This window comes from Mytilus edulis, chromosome 13 (genome assembly GCF_963676685.1).
Source record: "Mytilus edulis chromosome 13, xbMytEdul2.2, whole genome shotgun sequence".
In the NCBI taxonomy this organism is placed as follows: Eukaryota; Metazoa; Mollusca; class Bivalvia; order Mytilida; family Mytilidae; genus Mytilus; species Mytilus edulis.
Window position 1 is genome coordinate 59893883 of NC_092356.1, and position 19499 is coordinate 59913381.

Genomic DNA, 19499 nt, shown 5'->3' on the forward strand with positions numbered 1-19499 from the left:
AAAAATGGAGTTGTCTAGAATTGGCTTGCTGTTAAAGCAACTACAACCAATGCAATATTTTAACTTCCCACTGATAAATTGAAGCAATCTTTATTGTTCAGTGCTTACAAGCAGTTTGATTCATTCGAATCTTTCACTGGTTATGAGTAATAGGATAACTGTATTTATTATATAGGTTCCTTACAATTTCTACATGTCACTCAGACAGGTATCACCTTACCTCATTCAATACATCAGTGATCCAGGTTAAAGTTTGGTTATTAGTAAGAAGATATCAAAGAAGATGAGGTATGAGTGCCAATGAGACAGCTGTCCATCCAAGTCACAATTTGTAACAGTAAACCTTGTAGGTCAAAGTATGACCTTCAACAAGGAACTTTGGCTCTCATGGAACAGCAAGCTCTAAAGGGTCCAAAATGACTAGTGTAAAACCATTCAAACATGAAATAGTCAGATCTATATTAAACAAAAGTGTACATGCTGAAATGTGTCACCTTCTGTACTAAAATACTATTGATTTTATGTGGATAGACCTAAATGTAAATCTTTATTACAAGTATCAAGTAAACTAAACAAGATCCAAATAAATAAGGTCAATGTCATACAAACCAAACAGGAAACACATGTACACCTTACAATCATTTAATACACCACATATGATTGTTAAGAAACAGACTTAACCATTCACTAATGAAAATTAGATCAAGATTAGATGAAGCATGCCGACTGACTGCATGTATACCTTTCAATCAATCTGCATTAAATATAGTTTGCCTATTGTTTAAAATATCTATGAAACAAACTTGAGTATGAAAACTAAACATTGACATTAGGGATCATGAAAATGAGGTCATGGTGAGATGAAACCTGCCAGACAAGACAAAATGCACCTTACAATCATTCCATACAACTGTTAAGTTCCGTATATTAGGAAGTTCCGGACTTTGGTTTTTAGTCAGACCCGCAAGTGGCGGGAATCGTGATTGTTATTGCACATGGAGTTCGAGCAGGGCGCCCGACAGATACAGATACAACTTGGTGAGTCCATTACTATATAGAATTATCTTTTGATGGTAGCAGAGCGTAGCGATCATAATGGCAACAAGTTTTAAGAATCCACCTACGTTTGACCCGAGGTCAATGACTTACGAAACATGGAAGAATGAAATTTCCGTCTGGCAATTAGTAACTGATTTGAAAGTTGACAAACAAGCACTTGCTGTTTCACTTACACTTACGGGAAATGCACGGGAAGTGGCTATGGATGTCCCGGCTGCCGATCTGGCCAAGGAAGACGGCATGGCCAAACTGATAACACAATTAGACAAGGCGTTCTTACGAGATGATAAGGACAAAGCATACGAAGCTTACAAAAATTTTGATACGTTTGTAAAAACTGAAAATTTGTCAATGTCAGACTACATTATTGAATTCGACAAAAGATATAGCAAATCTAAAAAATATGACATGACACTCCCAGAAGCTGTCCTTGCTTTCAAACTATTAGATTATGCTGGCTTGTCTTCCAGAGACAAACAAATAGCCTTAACAGCATCTAGTGATGTTAAATATACCTCTATGAAGTCAGCATTGCAACGTATATTTGGTGAACGAGTGTCTGGACCTTCAAAGATTACTGGTAATGTTCCAAGTATAACAATTAAACAAGAACCAGTATATTATACACAACATAATAAAGGGGGGTAAATCAAAAGAAAAGGGCACTAATCCTTTAAACAATTTTGGAAAAAGAACAAAATGTGCTATCTGCCAGAGTGTTTTTCATTGGGCTAAGGACTGTCCTGACAAAGTAAATTCTGTTAATTTTGTTGAGTCTGAAAGTGAAATTGTAGAGAATTGTAACATCACGCTTTTCACAAAAAGAGCAGCCACCTGTCAGTGAAATATTTGTACTTGAATCAGCATGTTCAGCGATCATAGACACTGCATGTACTCGTACTGTGTGTGGGGAAAATTGGTTTAAACAGCTTTTAGAGAGAACTGGGGATATTACTACAGTGACAAGTAGTAGAACGTTTAAGTTTGGTGATGGGAAAGTAGTTAACTCTTTTATGCGGGCCACTATACCTGCTCAGATAGGAAGTACCAATTGCAAAATTGAAACTGAAATTGTAAAAGCTGGTATCCCTTTGTTATTCAGTAAGGCATCATTGAAGAAGGCTTGTACTGTACTGGACTTAAAGAATGATAGGGCAATCATGTTTAACAAACCAGTGGAATTAGAGTTCACATCTAGATGACATTATTGCGTAAATATTGTGAAAACAAAACCTCAAATACAAAATTTGAATGTTAACATAGAGGAGAATGTACTTAATATCACAGATGACATGAGTACTGCAGAGAAACGCAAGACATTGGTTAAAGTACACAAACAATTCGGACATGCCACATTTAACCGTTTAACCAAACTTCTGAATAAGGCTGGAATGACCAATGCTGATACAATAGATATTTTACGATCTGTTTGTGAAAATTGTGACATTTGTATGACCAACAAAAGACCAAGTTCTAAACCTGTGGTTGGACTGCCATTGGCAACAGAGTTTAATGAAACAGTAGCGGTTGATCTGCATGAACTAGAACACAATGTATGGTATCTTCATATAATTGATGAATTTACACGCTTTAGTGCAGGGAGTATTATGAAAACAAAAAAAGGATCAGAATTTGTCAAGAAATTTTTGGAATCTTGGATTTCAATACATGGTTCACCAAGACGTCTTTACAGTGATAATGGTGGTGAATTCAATAATGATGAAGTACGAGATATAGTGGCGGAGAACTTTAAAATTGAAGTGAAAACTACTGCAGCTTATAGTCCTTGGAGTAATGGGCTTCTAGAAAAACATAATCAAACTCTTACAGACACCTTACTCAAATTGAAAGCAGATATTAATTGTGACTGGGACATAGCCTTAAGTTGGGCCCTCATGGCAAAGAATGCTTTAGATAATGAACATGGGTATAGTCCATGATACCAGTTAGTTTATGGACGCAATCCAAACCTACCTAGTGTTTTAATAGATAAGCTGCCTGCCCTTGAGGGTACCACCATGAGTGAAATTGTTGGAAAACATATTGAGACCTTGCACTCAGCTAGAACAGCTTTTACCAGAAGTGAATGTTCTGAAAGAATTCGCAGAGCATTAAGAAAACAAACTCGTCCGAGTGGTATTATTTACCAGACAGGTGATAAAGTTTACTATAAAAGACCAGATAACAAAGAGTGGAAAGGGCCTGGCGTTGTGATTGGACAGGATGGAGCTGTTGTTTTTGTAAGACATGGTGGTATGCTTGTAAGAGTGCATCAGTGCAGATTAACGAAGGTATCAACAATACCTGAAACAGAAGAAAACAAAAATACTGGTAATTTTGAACAAGAAAAAAAAGCTCAGAGGATTATTTCTAAGTCAATGCCAGTTCATAAAAACAAATTTGTAAATTATTGTGACAGTGACACTGATAATGAAAATGATAGTGATAGTAATGTTGAAACGATTGAAAATGGTAATAATGAAGGACAAGATTAAAATGCAAATAATGAAGAACAAGTAGAAAATGCAATAGCAGGAACAGAACGACCCAAACTTGCAGATATGAAAACAGGACAAACAGTGAAATATAAAAATGCTGAAAGTGGTGAACAGTGTGTTGCAAAGGTTACTGGACGCGCTGGAAAGGCAACAGGAAGTAATAAAAACTGGTTTAACCTGCAATACTTGGAACCTATCACACTTAAAGGAGCAGACATTTCAGTTGACATGAGTAAGTTAAAGGAATTAAAAAATGTTGCTACAGAAGTAGAACTTCCTAGTTCTGATGACGATAGTGTTATGATTTTTGAAGATGTATCATTCAGGGAAGCTAAACTAAAAGAACTAAATTCATGGAAAAACAACAGTGTTTGTGAAGAATGCACAGATACCGGTCAAAAGTGTATTTCTACGAGATGGATATGTAGTTTGAAGGACACCTCAGAAGGAACAATACATAAGGCAAGATTAGTTGCGAGAGGATTTGAAGAATTTAATAGAGATGATATACCGAAAGATTCACCCACTTGTGGAACAGATTCCCTAAGATTAGTTCTAGCTATTCTAGCTCAAAGAAGTTGGAAAACACGAACAATGGACATTAAAACTGCTTTTTTACAAGGAGCTGAAATAGAAAGAAAGATTTATGTCAAACCACCAATGGAAGCTCAGTGCAAAGATATTATCTGGAAACTTCGCAAATGTGTCTATGGTCTGTCAGATGCCTCTCTTAGTTGGTATAATAGAGTAAAAGAAGTTCTTGAACAATGTAACGTCAGTGTATCCAAGGTTGACCCAGCTGTATTTTTCTGGAAAAACAATAAAGGCAGCGTAGAAGGAGTGCTTACTTGTCATGTTGATGACTTTTTATGGGGCGGATCAAAAGAATTTGAAGAGAAAGTTATAAATAGCATAAGATCAACATTTTGTGTTGGAAAAGAAGAATTAGAGAAAAACGGGTCATTCCCATATGTTGGAATAGAATTATCAAAACATGAAAATGACTTGCATTTAAGACAAAACACTTATCAAAATAGTCTCAAGTTTATACCGTTTGAAAAAAGTCGTATGGGAGTCAAAGAAGAACTTCTTATCAAAGAAGAAAGAGAACTTTTACAATCTAAAATTGGACAAATACTTTGGATTGCAAGACAAAGTCGACCAGATGTGATATTTGATGCATCAAACCTTGCTTCATCTCTTAAAAAGGCAAACGTACAAACGTTAAATGAAGCAAACAAAATAATCAAGAACCTTAAATCTGAAACTGTCACTTTGAAATTCAAAAAACTTGGAAATGATAATGCAATTAGACTTGTAATATTCAGTGATTCTTCCCTTGGTAATTTATCTGATGGAGGCACACAAGGAGGACATTTCATTGTGCTTGTTGGTGAAAATGGACTTTTCTCGCCTATAACTTGGCAATCAAAAAGAATAAGAAGAGTGGCAAGAAGCACTCTAGCAGCAGAAACCCTGACTATGGCTGATGCTATTGACAGTGGTATTTTTATAGCTTCACTGTATACAGAGCTTATGTATGGTAAAGCTGATCCAACTCAATTGCCAATAACTTGCCTAACGGACTGCCATTCATTGTGGGATGCTATTAAATCAACAAAACAAGTATTCGAAAAAGGGCTTAGGCTTGAAATTAGCAGCATTCGAGAATTAATTCAAATGCATCAAATAGTATCGGTCAAATGGATTGAAACAAAACATCAACTTGCTGATTGCTTGACTAAAAAAGGAGCTTCATTCCATAACATGCTCAGGGCACTTCAAAATGGTGTCTTAGGGAACAGGTGTTTGGATCAGTAACTTTCTAAAGCCAGATTTGTAAATAGTGTACATAGACTATGTAATTGACTTTTTGCTTATAGTTTCAGAAAGACAGACCAAAACACAACCGTGAAAATGAGATCAAGGTCAAATAAACCCTGTGAGGCTGACATCATAGAAAATTTCTATGCACCAAATATAGTTGACCTATTGCAGAAGTATAAAATAAAAAAAGATCAAAACACAAAAACTTAACTTTTACCACTGAACCATGAAAATGAGGTCAAGGTCAGATAACAACTTCTAGTTGGACATGGAAACCTTACAATTATTTCATACATCAAATATAGTATCTGATATAAGGCATTAACTTATTCCTTGTTCACTGATCCATCCGTTTTTCTAATACTTTCAACAATGGTGGTGATATTATCTAGCTACACCATATTGAATATTTGGTATAAATAATAAATCAAGATAATTAATCCACAGTTACAATGGTAAAATCAAGACAAATACATATAGTTAACACATGACATGGGTACAATCTCTTTGTTCTTACTGTGCCATAATCTGGATAATGCACAGCAAAGGTGTGCATTAACTACCTCAGATCAGAGACATAGTATTATATGTCTCTGCTCAGATATACTGCACAGTTCAAATCTATTTTTACCTTATGGGGCAGTGCCTGAATTTGGAAAGGGGCGTTATTCGTTAAAAATTTAAAAAAAATATCACCGAATGTAGCGAGACTCAAAATAATTTTGACGATTTTATGCTTAAACACGATACTTTGTCCAATCCCAGGATGAACGACTTATTCGCCCCCACCCCGAATCCTCCATCTGCAAAGTTTAACTTTGTAAAAACATCGTAGTTTCAAAATAGGAAAAAAGGTTCCTCATTCCCCCCCCCCCCTTTTTTTTTTATCTCAGCTGGGAAATAAAATATTTCATCTAATTTTATGTGCAACGTAACTCTTAAATCAGTGTTTTCAGGATGTACTTATGTGAGGTTTGGGAATTTGTGTCAAATGTTCCGACTCCTTGGTGTTTTTCCATACTATACAATGTAAAATATTTTGCCCCATAACACCCATTTATTTTTTCATATAAAACTTTATAGCTCATTTTGAAAAATGATGTCGTTGTTTAAAGCATTTGAAAGTGGCCCTCTATTCTATAGTATGGTAGCAACGATATTCTAAAATATGCCGCTGAATGGGGAAAATGAAGAGTTCCTTCAATTTTAACAATTTTAGGTCATCCTTTGATAGAATCGTGTCCATGGTGTTACCAATTTAAAACATACATTTAGGTACTAAATATTATTGTTAAACATCAAACAACTGTTCAAATTTGTTGTTTAGGTTTAAATTCCCAGCTAACACATAATATTTTCATGATATTATTGACTGGTTATATATGTCTGTCAAAAATATTTACCAAAACATATTTTATAGACATTTTTTCTTCATCAGAATGATATTTTAACAATAATATTTCATCCCAATGTTTGATTGCTAATGTAAACACATTTTTTGTAAATATTTTTAAAAATAAATAGATAAATATTCTTTGCTGATGTTTTTAAAACATTAAATAGACAGTTTTATAAATGAGAACAATTGTATGCCGAGGAGATATTTCTTTACAATATCTAATCAATATCTGATGGACATTTTTATATAACATTTAATATATATATTTTTTAGATGTGTAAAAGAAATATTTATAAAACATTTTTGATTAATATCTATGTAAAGCATAGGTTTAATGTATAATAAAATTTCTTTTTGATGTAACATCAATATAATTTTCTTGTCCTAATTAAAAATATAAAAATGGTAATATCTAATGAATATTTCAATAACATCATAACAATATATTTTTTCGATTTTATTTAGAAAATATTAGTTAAAGACTGTTTCATGAACATTTTAAGATAATATTTCTAATTGATATTTGTAAGATGTACGACAAATGTTTTTCTAATGTTTGTAAGTGATATTTGTGTGAAGCCCATGTTTGATATGAAAAAGGAAATATCTTTTATATAATTTTTTAATCAGATTAACATGAACGTCTCCTCAGTTTTGATAGAAAAGTTTTAACAATTCTAATCTAACTTGGATGAAAATTCCAATCAAGTCAAAAGTAAAATAATCTAGCGAATAACGATTGTGTTTGAAGAGCATTGAGGACTCAGTAAAAACTCAAATGATAAAGTCATACCAAATAAGACTACGATAATATGTGCCTAGAACTAGAAAATTATTTGTATTTTGCCTAATTCAAAGTATTTAAAACAGTGTTTATAAAAAAAATATCAGTGATATTTCATGCCAATAAAGAAATATAAGTCAACATTGTGCCAGCAATATGCCAACTTATTAGGTACTTATCTCCCCCTTTATACCACAAAATTTATTTTTTATATTATTCCAACGTTCCAACATTTTCAAATCTGTGTAGTCATTTTAGTCCGGCGGCTACAAGCATATTTCAGACGAATTGTGCACATCCTGCTACAAACATGAAATTTGGCATAGATCTTCCTCAACTATTACTCTGTCATTTCAGATAGGGAGGCATATGGAAAAAAATGTCTCACTTCTGGTAAAATCCAAAATGGCGGACATTATACTTAAATCAGCCCTATATCGAAGGCTATTAAGTGAAAAGGTGTTATTATCATGCTACTAACATAATATTTGGTATCAACCTTTGTTTTGTACTACTTTTGGATATATGATATAGATAAGATGTCTTCAAAAACCCTACTTCCGGTAATATCAAACATGGCGGATATAGTACTAGAATAAGCTTATTCTTAGGGAGGGTAATTGAAATGTGTTTTAATGTATTGCTACTATGATTACACTGGGCAGGAACCTTTCTTTTGTGCCTCTCATGGATACAATGTATAAGACATATCTCTTTAAAAACCTTACTTCCGGTAAAATTAGAATGGCGGACATAGAAATATCAATTTTCTATTTTAATATTCAACTTTTTCAAAATGTAAAGAAAATGTTTTTTGTTGGTTTTTTTTTTTTTGCTTGTCATTAAACTATTGGCTTCTAGTTATCCCCAAAACCACTTAATTTTTTCTAATGTAAATTTTTAAATCACACTTCCGGTATTAAAAAAAGCCAATATGGTGGAAATTTCAAAAATGAGTCCTCAATACATATCTTTGATTTAGAGTTTTAGATAGATTGGTTAAAACAAAATAAAGTTACTGAAGTACTAAAACATTTTCAAATTATTACTATTTGGCTGAAAATACGTGTTTATTCATAGTCACCACCACATGTAAACAAAACGGTGCACGGGAGACCCGATTTTCCACATAAAAAATGACCGCGACATCCTCTGTATCTGTCTCTGTATCTGTATGAATGCGTTGTCAATACCAATTCTGGCTTTAATATAACGGTTTGAGAGAGCACCGCCGATTTATTGACGAGGAGTAAGAGCAGATTTGACGCTCTATACGCTTGATGTGCGCACTACAGTGTCGTCTTGTTGATTCGACGCGATCACTGTCTTTACAAAGAATGAGTTTAAGTATTGTGGTGTTTTGCTTAATGGAATATCAAAACACTAAGAGTGATTTTCTACTTGCTTTTCCACAATATTTGTTGCGTGGTATTCTTCGAACTTCTTTGCAGTTATGTTTCTCTTAGGACGTGTTTTTTGGTTTAATAGCGGGAATCAGCCCCTAAACCACTTTGTACATAAATATCAACTTCTAGCTTGTTCGTCTTGCAATTGTCTGGAGGTCTTGTAGTTCCAGTTTGGCAAGCATATTGGAGACACACCCGCCCTCTCTTGACTTGTAACCTATGGTGATAAATCTTGCCGCTTGACGTTGTATCCTATCTAGCTTATTAATGTTTGTTACCATGTTGGGGTCCCATACTATGGCTCCACATTCCATCGTTGATCAACGAGCGAGATGTAAGCTGTTTTTGCAATCTTGGGCAGTATTTCAAGTTTCTTCTTTGAAAGCCTAGTGTTGAATTAACTTTCTTTGCCACGTTTAATATGTGGGTGGTCCATTTGAGGTCTTCCGCGGAAATCACGATGAACCATCATAAAAGCATAGAAAACCAACATGAGGGCAAATATCCATAAGAGTGAAAATCTTCCCTCAGCACCGCCCAGGCATGCCATTGGGGTATGTTATAGCTCAAACTAAAGCTTAGTGTGTCTAATACATGCTTGAATCTTTATTTATACTAAAATATGTGAACGTAAGCCAAAAAAATATTTAATCGACCGCTACCCCCAATTTGGATAGCCAGACAACAATATTGACCATACCAACCCCGGATCTTTTCACCCTAGGGACCAAACTGAGCATATCATTGGTCTATACAATGTGTCATTTTCATCGTAAAGGCCTTGTCAAACTTTAAGATGTGTTTTCCAGCATAAATAGGTTCCTCATTAAACGGAAAACACGATAAACCATCATAAAAGCCTAGAAAACCAACATAAAGGCAAATATCCATAAGAGTGAAAATATTCTCCCAGCACCGCCCAGGCATGTCATTGGGGTATACTTTAGCTCAAACTAATGTTTAGGGTGTCTACTACATACCTGAAACTTTATTTATACTAAAATACGTGAACGTAAGCCAAACAAATATTTAATCGACCTCTACCCCCAATTTGGATAGCCAGACGCCAATATTGACCGTACCGTCCCCAGATCTTTTCACCCTAGGGAACAAACTGAGTGTATCATTGGTCTATACAAGGTGTCATTGTCATCGTAAAGGCCTTGGCTAACTTAAAGATGTGTTTTCTAACATTAATAGGTGCTTCATTAAGCGGAAATTACGATGAACCATCATAAAAGCATAGAAAACCAACATAAAGGCAAATATCCATAAGAGTGAAAATCTTCCCCCAGCACCGCCCAGGCATGCCATTGGGGTATATTATAGCTCAAACTAAAGCTAAGTGTGTCTACTACATGCCTGAATCTTTATTTATACTAAAATATGTGGAGGTAAGCCAAACAAATATTTAATCGACCTCTACCCCCAATTTGGATAGCAAGACGCCAATATTGACCGTACCGTCCCCGGATATTTTCACCCTAGGGAACAAACTGAGTGTATCATTGGTCTATACAAGGTGTCATTTTCATCGTAAAGGCCTTGGCTAACTAAAAGATGTGTTTTCCAACATAAATAGTTCCTCATTAGGCGGAAAACATGATAAACCATCATAAAAGCCTAGAAAACCAACATAAAAGCAACTACCCATAAGAGTGAAAATCTTCCCCCAGCACCGCCCAGGCATGCCATTGGGGTATACTATAGCTCAAACTAAAACTCAGGGTGTCTACTACATGCCTGAATCTTTATTTATGCTAAAATATGTGGAGGTCAGCCAAAAAAATATTTAATCGACCCCTACCCCCAATTTGGATAGCCAGACAACAATATTGACCATACCAACCCCGGATCTTTTCACCCTAGGGACCAAACTGAGCATATCATTGGTCTATACAAGGTGTCATTTTCACCGTAAAGGCCTTGGCTAACTTTAAGATGTGTTTTCCAACATAAATAGTTGTCTTTCTAAAAGGAAAACACGATAAACCATCATAAAAGCCTAGAAAACCAATATAAGGGCAACTACACATAAGAGTGAAAATATTCCCCCAGCACCGCCCAGGCATGCCATTGTGGTATCATATAGCTCAAACTGGAGCTAAGGGTGTCTACTACATGCCTGAATCTTTATTTATACTAAAATATGTGCAGGTAAGCCAAAAACATATTTAATCGACCCCTACCCCCAATTTTGATAGCCAGACAACAATATTGACCATACCAACCCCGGATCTTTTCACCCTAGGGACCAAACTGAGCATATCATTGGTCTATACAAGGTGTCATTTTCACCGTAAAGGCCTTGGCTAACTTTAAGATGTGTTTTCCAACATAAATATTTGCCTTTCTAAAAGGAAAACACGATAAACCATCATAAAAGCCTAGAAAACCAACATAAAGGCAACTACCCATAAGAGTGAAAATCTTCCCCCAGCACCGCCCAGACATGCCATTGGGGTATACCATAGCTCAAACTGGAGCTAAGGGTGTCTACTACATGCCTGAATCTTTATTTATGCTAAAATATGTGCAGGTAAGCCAAAAAAATATTTAATCGACCTTTACCCCCAATTTGGATAGCCAGACAACAATATTGACCATACCAACCCCGGATCTTTTCACCCTAGGGACCAAACTGAGCATATCATTGGTCTATACAAGGTGTCATTTTCACCGTAAAGGCCTTGGCTAACTTTAAGATGTGTTTTCCAACATAAATAGTTGTCTTTCTAAAAGGAAAACACGATAAACCATCATAAAAGCGTAGAAAACCAACATAAAGGCAACTACACATAAGAGTGAAAATATTCCCCCAGCACCGCCCAGGCATGCCATTGTGGTATCATATAGCTCAAACTGGAGCTAAGGGTGTCTACTACATGCCTGAATCTTTATTTATACTAAAATATGTGCAGGTAAGCCAAAAACATATTTAATCGACCCCTACCCCCAATTTGGATAGCCAGACAACAATATTGACCATACCAACCCCGGATCTTTTCACCCTAGGGACCAAACTGAGCATATCATTGGTCTATACAAGGTGTCATTTTCACCGTAAAGGCCTTGGCTAACTTTAAGATGTGTTTTCCAACATAAATATTTGCCTTTCTAAAAGGAAAACACGATAAACCATCATAAAAGCCTAGAAAACCAACATAAAGGCAACTACCCAAAAGAGTGAAAATCTTCCCCCAGCACCGCCCAGACATGCCATTGGGGTATACTATAGCTCAAACTAAAACTCAGGGTGTCTACTACATGCCTGAATCTTTATTTATGCTAAAATATGTGCAGGTAAGCCAAAAAAATATTTAATCGACCCCTACCCCCAATTTGGCTAGCCAGACAACAATATTGACCATACCATCCCCGGATCTTTTCACCCTAGGGACCAAACTGAGCTTATCATTGGTCTATACAAGGTGTCATTTTCATCGTAAAGGCCTTGGCAAACTTTAAGATGTGTTTTCCAACATAAATAGGTGCATTATCAAGCGAAAAACACGTTAAACCACCATAAAAGCCTAGAAACCCAACATAAAGTCAACTACCCATAACAGTGAAAATCTTCCCTCGGCATCGCTCAGGCATGCCATTGGGGTATAATATAGCTCAAACTGGAGCTAAGGGTGTCTACTACATGCCTGTATCTTTATTTATACTAAAATATGTGCAGGTAAGCCAAAAAAAATATTTAATCGACCCCAACCCCCAATTTGGATAGCCAGACAACAATATTGACCATACCATCCCCGGATCTTTTCACCCTAGGGACCAAACTGAGCTTATCATTCGTCTATACAAGGTGTCATTTTCCTCGTAAAGGCCTTGGCTAACTGAAAGATGTGTTTTCCAACATAAATAGTTGTCTTTCTAAAAGGAAAACACGATAAACCATCATAAAAGCCTAGAAAACCAACATAAAGGCAACTACACATAAGAGTGAAAATATTCCCCCAGCACCGCCCAGGCATGCCATTGTGGTATCATATAGCTCAAACTGGAGCTAAGGGTGTCTACTACATGCCTGAATCTTTATTTATACTAAAATATGTGCAGGTAAGCCAAAAACATATTTAATCGACCCCTACCCCCAATTTGGATAGCCAGACAACAATATTGACCATACCAACCCCGGATCTTTTCACCCTAGGGACCAAACTGAGCATATCATTGGTCTATACAAGGTGTCATTTTCACCGTAAAGGCCTTGGCTAACTTTAAGATGTGTTTTCCAACATAAATATTTGCCTTTCTAAAAGGAAAACACGATAAACCATCATAAAAGCCTAGAAAACCAACATAAAGGCAACTACCCATAAGGGTGAAAATCTTCCCCCAGCACCGCCCAGACATGCCATTGGGGTATACTATAGCTCAAACTAAAACTCAGGGTGTCTACTACATGCCTGAATCTTTATTTATGCTAAAATATGTGCAGGTAAGCCAAAAAATATGTAATCGACCCCTACCCCCAATTTGGCTAGCCAGACAACAATATTGACCATACCATCCCCGGATCTTTTCACCCTAGGGACCAAACTGAGCTTATCATTGGTCTATACAAGGTGTCATTTTCCTCGTAAAGGCCTTGGCTAACTGAAAGATGTGTTTTCCAACATAAATAGTTTCCTCATTAAGCGGAAATCACGATAAATCATCATAAAAGCCTAGAAAACCAACATAAAGGCAAATTTCCATGAAAGTGAAAATCTTCCCCCAGCACCGCCCAGACATGCCATTGGGGTATACTATAGCTCAAACTAAATCTTAGGGTGTCTACTAAATGCCTGAATCTTTATCTATACTAAAATATGTGGACGTAGGCCAAACAAATATTTAATCGACCTCTACCCCCAATTTGGATAGCCAGACGCCAATATTGACCATACCAACCCCGGATATCTCCACCCTAGGGACCAAACTGAGCCTATCAATGGTCTATACAAGGTGTCATTTTCACAGTTAACGCCTTGGCTATCTTTAATTTGTGTTTTCAAACATAAATAGTTTCCTCATTAAGCGGAAAACACGATCAACCATCATTAAAGCATAGAAAACCAACATCAAGGCAAATATCCATAATTCTTTTTAAGGTGAAAAATTCCCCCCAGCACCGCCAAGGCATGCCATTGGGTATATTATAGCTCAAACTAATGCTGAGGGTGTCTACTACATGCCTGAATCTTTATTTATACTAAAATATGTAAACGTAAGCCAAGAAAATATTTAATCGACCCCTACCCCCAATTTGGATAGCCAGACGCCAATATTGACCATACCAACCCCGGATCTTTTCACCCTAGGGACCAACTGAGCCTATCACTGTTTTCTAACAGTAATAGGAGCTTCATTAAGGGGAAAAGATGATGAACCATCATAAAAGCCTAGAAAACCAACATAAAGGCAACTACCCATAAGAGTGAAAATCTTCCCCCAGTACCGCCCAGACATGCCATTGGGGTATACTATAGCTCAAACTGGAGCTAAGGGTGTCTACTACATGCCTGAATCTTTATTTATGCTAAAATATGTGCAGGTAAGCCAAAAAAATATTTAATCGACCTCTACCCCCAATTTGGATAGCCAGACAACAATATTGACCATACCAACCCCGGATCTTTTCACCCTAGGGACCAAACTGAGCATATCATTGGTCTATACAAGGTGTCATTTTCACCGTAAAGGCCTTGGCTATCTTTACGATGTGTTTTCCAACATAAATAGTTTCCTCATTAAGCGGAAATCACGATAAACCATCATAAATGCATAGAAAGCCAACATAAAGGCAAATATCCATAAAAGTGAAAAATTCCCCCCAGCACCGCCAAGGCATGCCATTGGGGTATATTATAGCTCAAACTAATACTTAGGGTGTCTACTACATGCTTGAATCTTTATTTATACTAAAATATGTGAACGTAAGCCAAAAAAATATTTAATCGACCGCTACCCCCAATTTGGATAGCCAGACATCAATATTGACCATACCAACCCCGGATCTTTTCACCCTAGGGACCAAACTGAGCATATCATTGGTCTATACAAGGTGTCATTTTCATCGTCAAGGCCTTAGCTAACTTAAAAATGTGTTTTCTAACATAAATAGGTGCTTCATTAAGCGGAAATCACGATGAACCATCATAAAAGCATAGAAAACCAACATGAAGGCAAATATCCAAAAGAGTGAAAATCTTCCCTCAGCACCGCCCAGGCATGCCATTGGGGTATGTTATAGCTCAAACTAAAGCTTAGTGTGTCTACTACATGCTTGAATCTTTATTTATACTAAAATATGTGAACGTAAGCCAAAAAAATATTTAATCGACCGCTACCCCCAATTTGGATAGCCAGACAACAATATTGACCATACCAACCCCGGATCTTTTCACCCTAGGGACCAAACTGAGCATATCATTGGTCTATACAATGTGTCATTTTCATCGTAAAGGCCTTGTCAAACTTTAAGATGTGTTTTCCAGCATAAATAGGTTCCTCATTAAACGGAAAACACGATAAACCATCATAAAAGCCTAGAAAACCAACATAAAGGCAAATATCCATAAGAGTGAAAATATTCTCCCAGCACCGCCCAGGCATGTCATTGGGGTATACTTTAGCTCAAACTAATGTTTAGGGTGTCTACTACATACCTGAAACTTTATTTATACTAAAATACGTGAACGTAAGCCAAACAAATATTTAATCGACCTCTACCCCCAATTTGGATAGCCAGACGCCAATATTGACCGTACCGTCCCCAGATCTTTTCACCCTAGGGAACAAACTGAGTGTATCATTGGTCTATACAAGGTGTCATTGTCATCGTAAAGGCCTTGGCTAACTTAAAGATGTGTTTTCTAACATTAATAGGTGCTTCATTAAGCGGAAAATTTAATTACGATGAACCATCATAAAAGCATAGAAAACCAACATAAAGGCAAATATCCATAAGAGTGAAAATCTTCCCCCAGCACCGCCCAGGCATGCCATTGGGGTATATTATAGCTCAAACTAAAGCTAAGTGTGTCTACTACATGCCTGAATCTTTATTTATACTAAAATATGTGGAGGTAAGCCAAAAAAATATTTAATCGACCTCTACCCCCAATTTGGATAGCAAGACGCCAATATTGCCGTACCGTCCCCAGATATTTTCACCCTAGGGACCAAACTGAGCATATCATTGGTCTATACAAGTTGTCATTTTCACCGTAAAGGCCTTGGCTAACTTTAAGATGTGTTTTCCAACATAAATAGTTGCCTTTCTAAAAGGAAAACACGATAAACCATCATAAAAGCCTAGAAAACCAACATAAAGGCAACTACACATAAGAGTGAAAATATTCCCCCAGCACCGCCCAGGCATGCCATTGGGGTATATTATAGCTCAAACTAAAGCTAAGGGTGTCTACTACATGCCTGAATCTTTATTTATACTAAAATATGTGCAGGTAAGCCAAAAACATATTTAATCGACCCCTACCCCCAATTTGGATAGCCAGACAACAATATTGACCATACCAACCCCGGATCTTTTCACCCTAGGGACCAAACTGAGCATATCATTGGTCTATACAAGGTGTCATTTTCACCGTAAAGGCCTTGGCTAACTTTAAGATGTGTTTTCCAACATAAATATTTGCCTTTCTAAAAGGAAAACACGATAAACCATCATAAAAGCCTAGAAAACCAACATAAAGGCAACTACCCATAAGAGTGAAAATATTCCGCCAGCACCGCCCAGGCATGCCATTGGGTTATATTATAGCTCAAACTAAGGCTTAGGGTATCTACTACATGCCTGAATCTTTATTTATACTAAAATATGTGGAGGTAAGCCAAAAATATATTTAATCGACCCCTACCCCCAATTTGGATAGCAAGACGCCAATATTGACCATACCAACCCCGGATCTTTTCACCCTAGGGACCAAACTGAGCATATCATTGGTCTATACAAGGTGTCATTTTCAGCGCAAAGGCCTTGGCTAACTTTAAGATGTGTTTTTCAACATAAATACGTGCCTCATTAAACGGAAAACACGATAAACCATCATCAAAGCCTAGAAAACCAACATTAAGGCAACTACCCATAAGAGTGAAAATCTTCCCCCAGCACCGCCCAGGCATGCCATTGGGGTATATTATAGCTCAAACTAAGGCTTAGAGTGTATACTACATGCCTGAACCTTTATTTATACTAAAATATGTGGAGGTAAGCCAAAAAAATATTAAATCGACCCCTCCCCCCAATTTGTTTAGCCCGACGCCAATATTGACCATACCAACCCCGGATCTTTTCACCCTAGGGACCAAACTGAGCATATCATTGGTCTTTACAAGTTGTCAATTTCATTGTAAAGGTCTAGGCTAACTTTAAGATGTGTTTTCCAACATAAATAGGTGCCTCTTTAAAAGGAAAACACGATAAACCATCATCAAAGCCTAGAAAACCAACATAAAGGCAACTACCCATTAAAGTGAAAATCTTCCCCCAGCACCACCCAGGCATGTCTTTGAGGTATATAATAGCTCAAACTAATGCTTAGGGTGTTTACTACATGCTTGAATCTTTATATATACCAAAATATGTGAACGTAAGCCAAACAAATATTTAATCGACCCCTACCCCCAATTTGTATAGCCAGAAGCCAATATTGACCATACCAACCCCGGATCTTTTCACCCTAGGGACCAAACTGAGCATACAATTTGTCTATACAAGGTGTCATTTTCATCGTAAATGCCTTGGCTAACTAAAAGATGTGTTTTTCAATATAAATAGGTCCTTCATTCAGCGGAAAACACGATAAACCATCATAAAAGCCTAGAAAACCAACATAAAGGCAAATATCAATAAGAGTGAAAATCTTCCCCAAGCACCGCCCAGGCATGCCATTGTGGTATATCATAGCTCAAACTGATGCTTAGGGTGTTTACTACATGCTTGGATCTTTATATATACTTAAATATATGAACGTAAGCCAAACAAATATTTAATCCACCTCTACCCCCAATTTGTATAGCTAGACGCCAATATTGACCATATCAACCCCGGATCTTTTCACCCTAGGGACCAAACTGAGCATATAATTTGTCTGTACAAGGTGTCATTTTCATCGTAAAGGCCTAGGCTAACTTAAAGATGTGTTTTCCAGCATAAATAGGTGCATCATCAAGCGGAAAACACGTTAAACCACCATAAAAGCCTAGAAAACCAACATAAAGGCAACTACCCATAAGAGTGAAAATCTTCCCCCAGCACCGCCCAGGCATACCATTGGGGTATTTTACAGCTCAAACTAAAGTTAAGGGTGTCTACTACATGCCTGAATCTTTATTTATACTGAAATATGTGGAGGTAAGCCAAAAAAATATTTAATCGACCCCTACCCCCAATTTTGATAGCCAGCCGCCAATATTGACCATACCGACCCCGGATCTTTTCACCCTAGGGACCAAACTGAGCATATCATTGGTCTATACAAGTTGTCAATTTCATTGTAAAGGTCTAGGCTAACTTTAAGATGTGTTTTCCAACATAAATAGGTGCTTCTTTAAAAGGAAAACACGATAAACCATCATCAAAGCCTAGAAAACCAACAGACAGGCAACTACCCATTAAAGTGAAAATCTGCCCCCAGCATCGCCCAGGCATGCCATTGGGGTATATAATAGCTCAAACTAATGCTTAGGGTGTTTACTACATGCTTGAATCTTTATATATACTAAAATATGTGAACGTAAGCCAAAAAAATATAAATCTTTTACTGAAACTGACCAAGTAAGTTCATAAGAATATCATATTCTTAGTTGTCATTGCTTTTGTACTACTATAAAATAAAACATATCTATATTTTCGCTGATCCAACCCAAAGAAAAAATCATCTTATAATTATTTCTTATCATATATTATATGGTTCCTAACCATTCATTTTGTTTTCTGGAATTTTTTTTTATTAAGTTTAACATCCCTTCGAATACCTGCAATTTAATGGTGTTATTTGTACAGAATAGTACTATATTACAAGCACTCACAACAGTCATGCATATAAATTGCGAACAGCAAGATTAGTAAGAAAATATACGCATTATCGCCTAGTTAAAACTGACAATTCAGTGGGCAACAATTGCAATAATTGTGAAGCTTTTATAATGAAAAAAAATGACTATTATTATATGACGTGCTTCTTTGGCGTTTGAACAAACCGATAATCTAAATCCAATAATATTTGTTTGCACATGTGTATATTGATTTCTTTAGAATAATGAATTTTATCAAATTATCATGCACTTAATATATTTCCTTAACTTTAAAACACTTTCAAACTCTTAAATGGTGCACATGATGTTACTAATTCATTTATTGTGACCGTAATGTGTGGCATTCCGAAATTGACATATATTACCTAGATACGACAACTGTTTCTGCTGGCTGTTCAAACTTTGCCCTCTGAAAATCACAGTGCAAGCCGTTTGCTTCTTTACAAAAAAAAGGGTGGTTCATGGAAGAG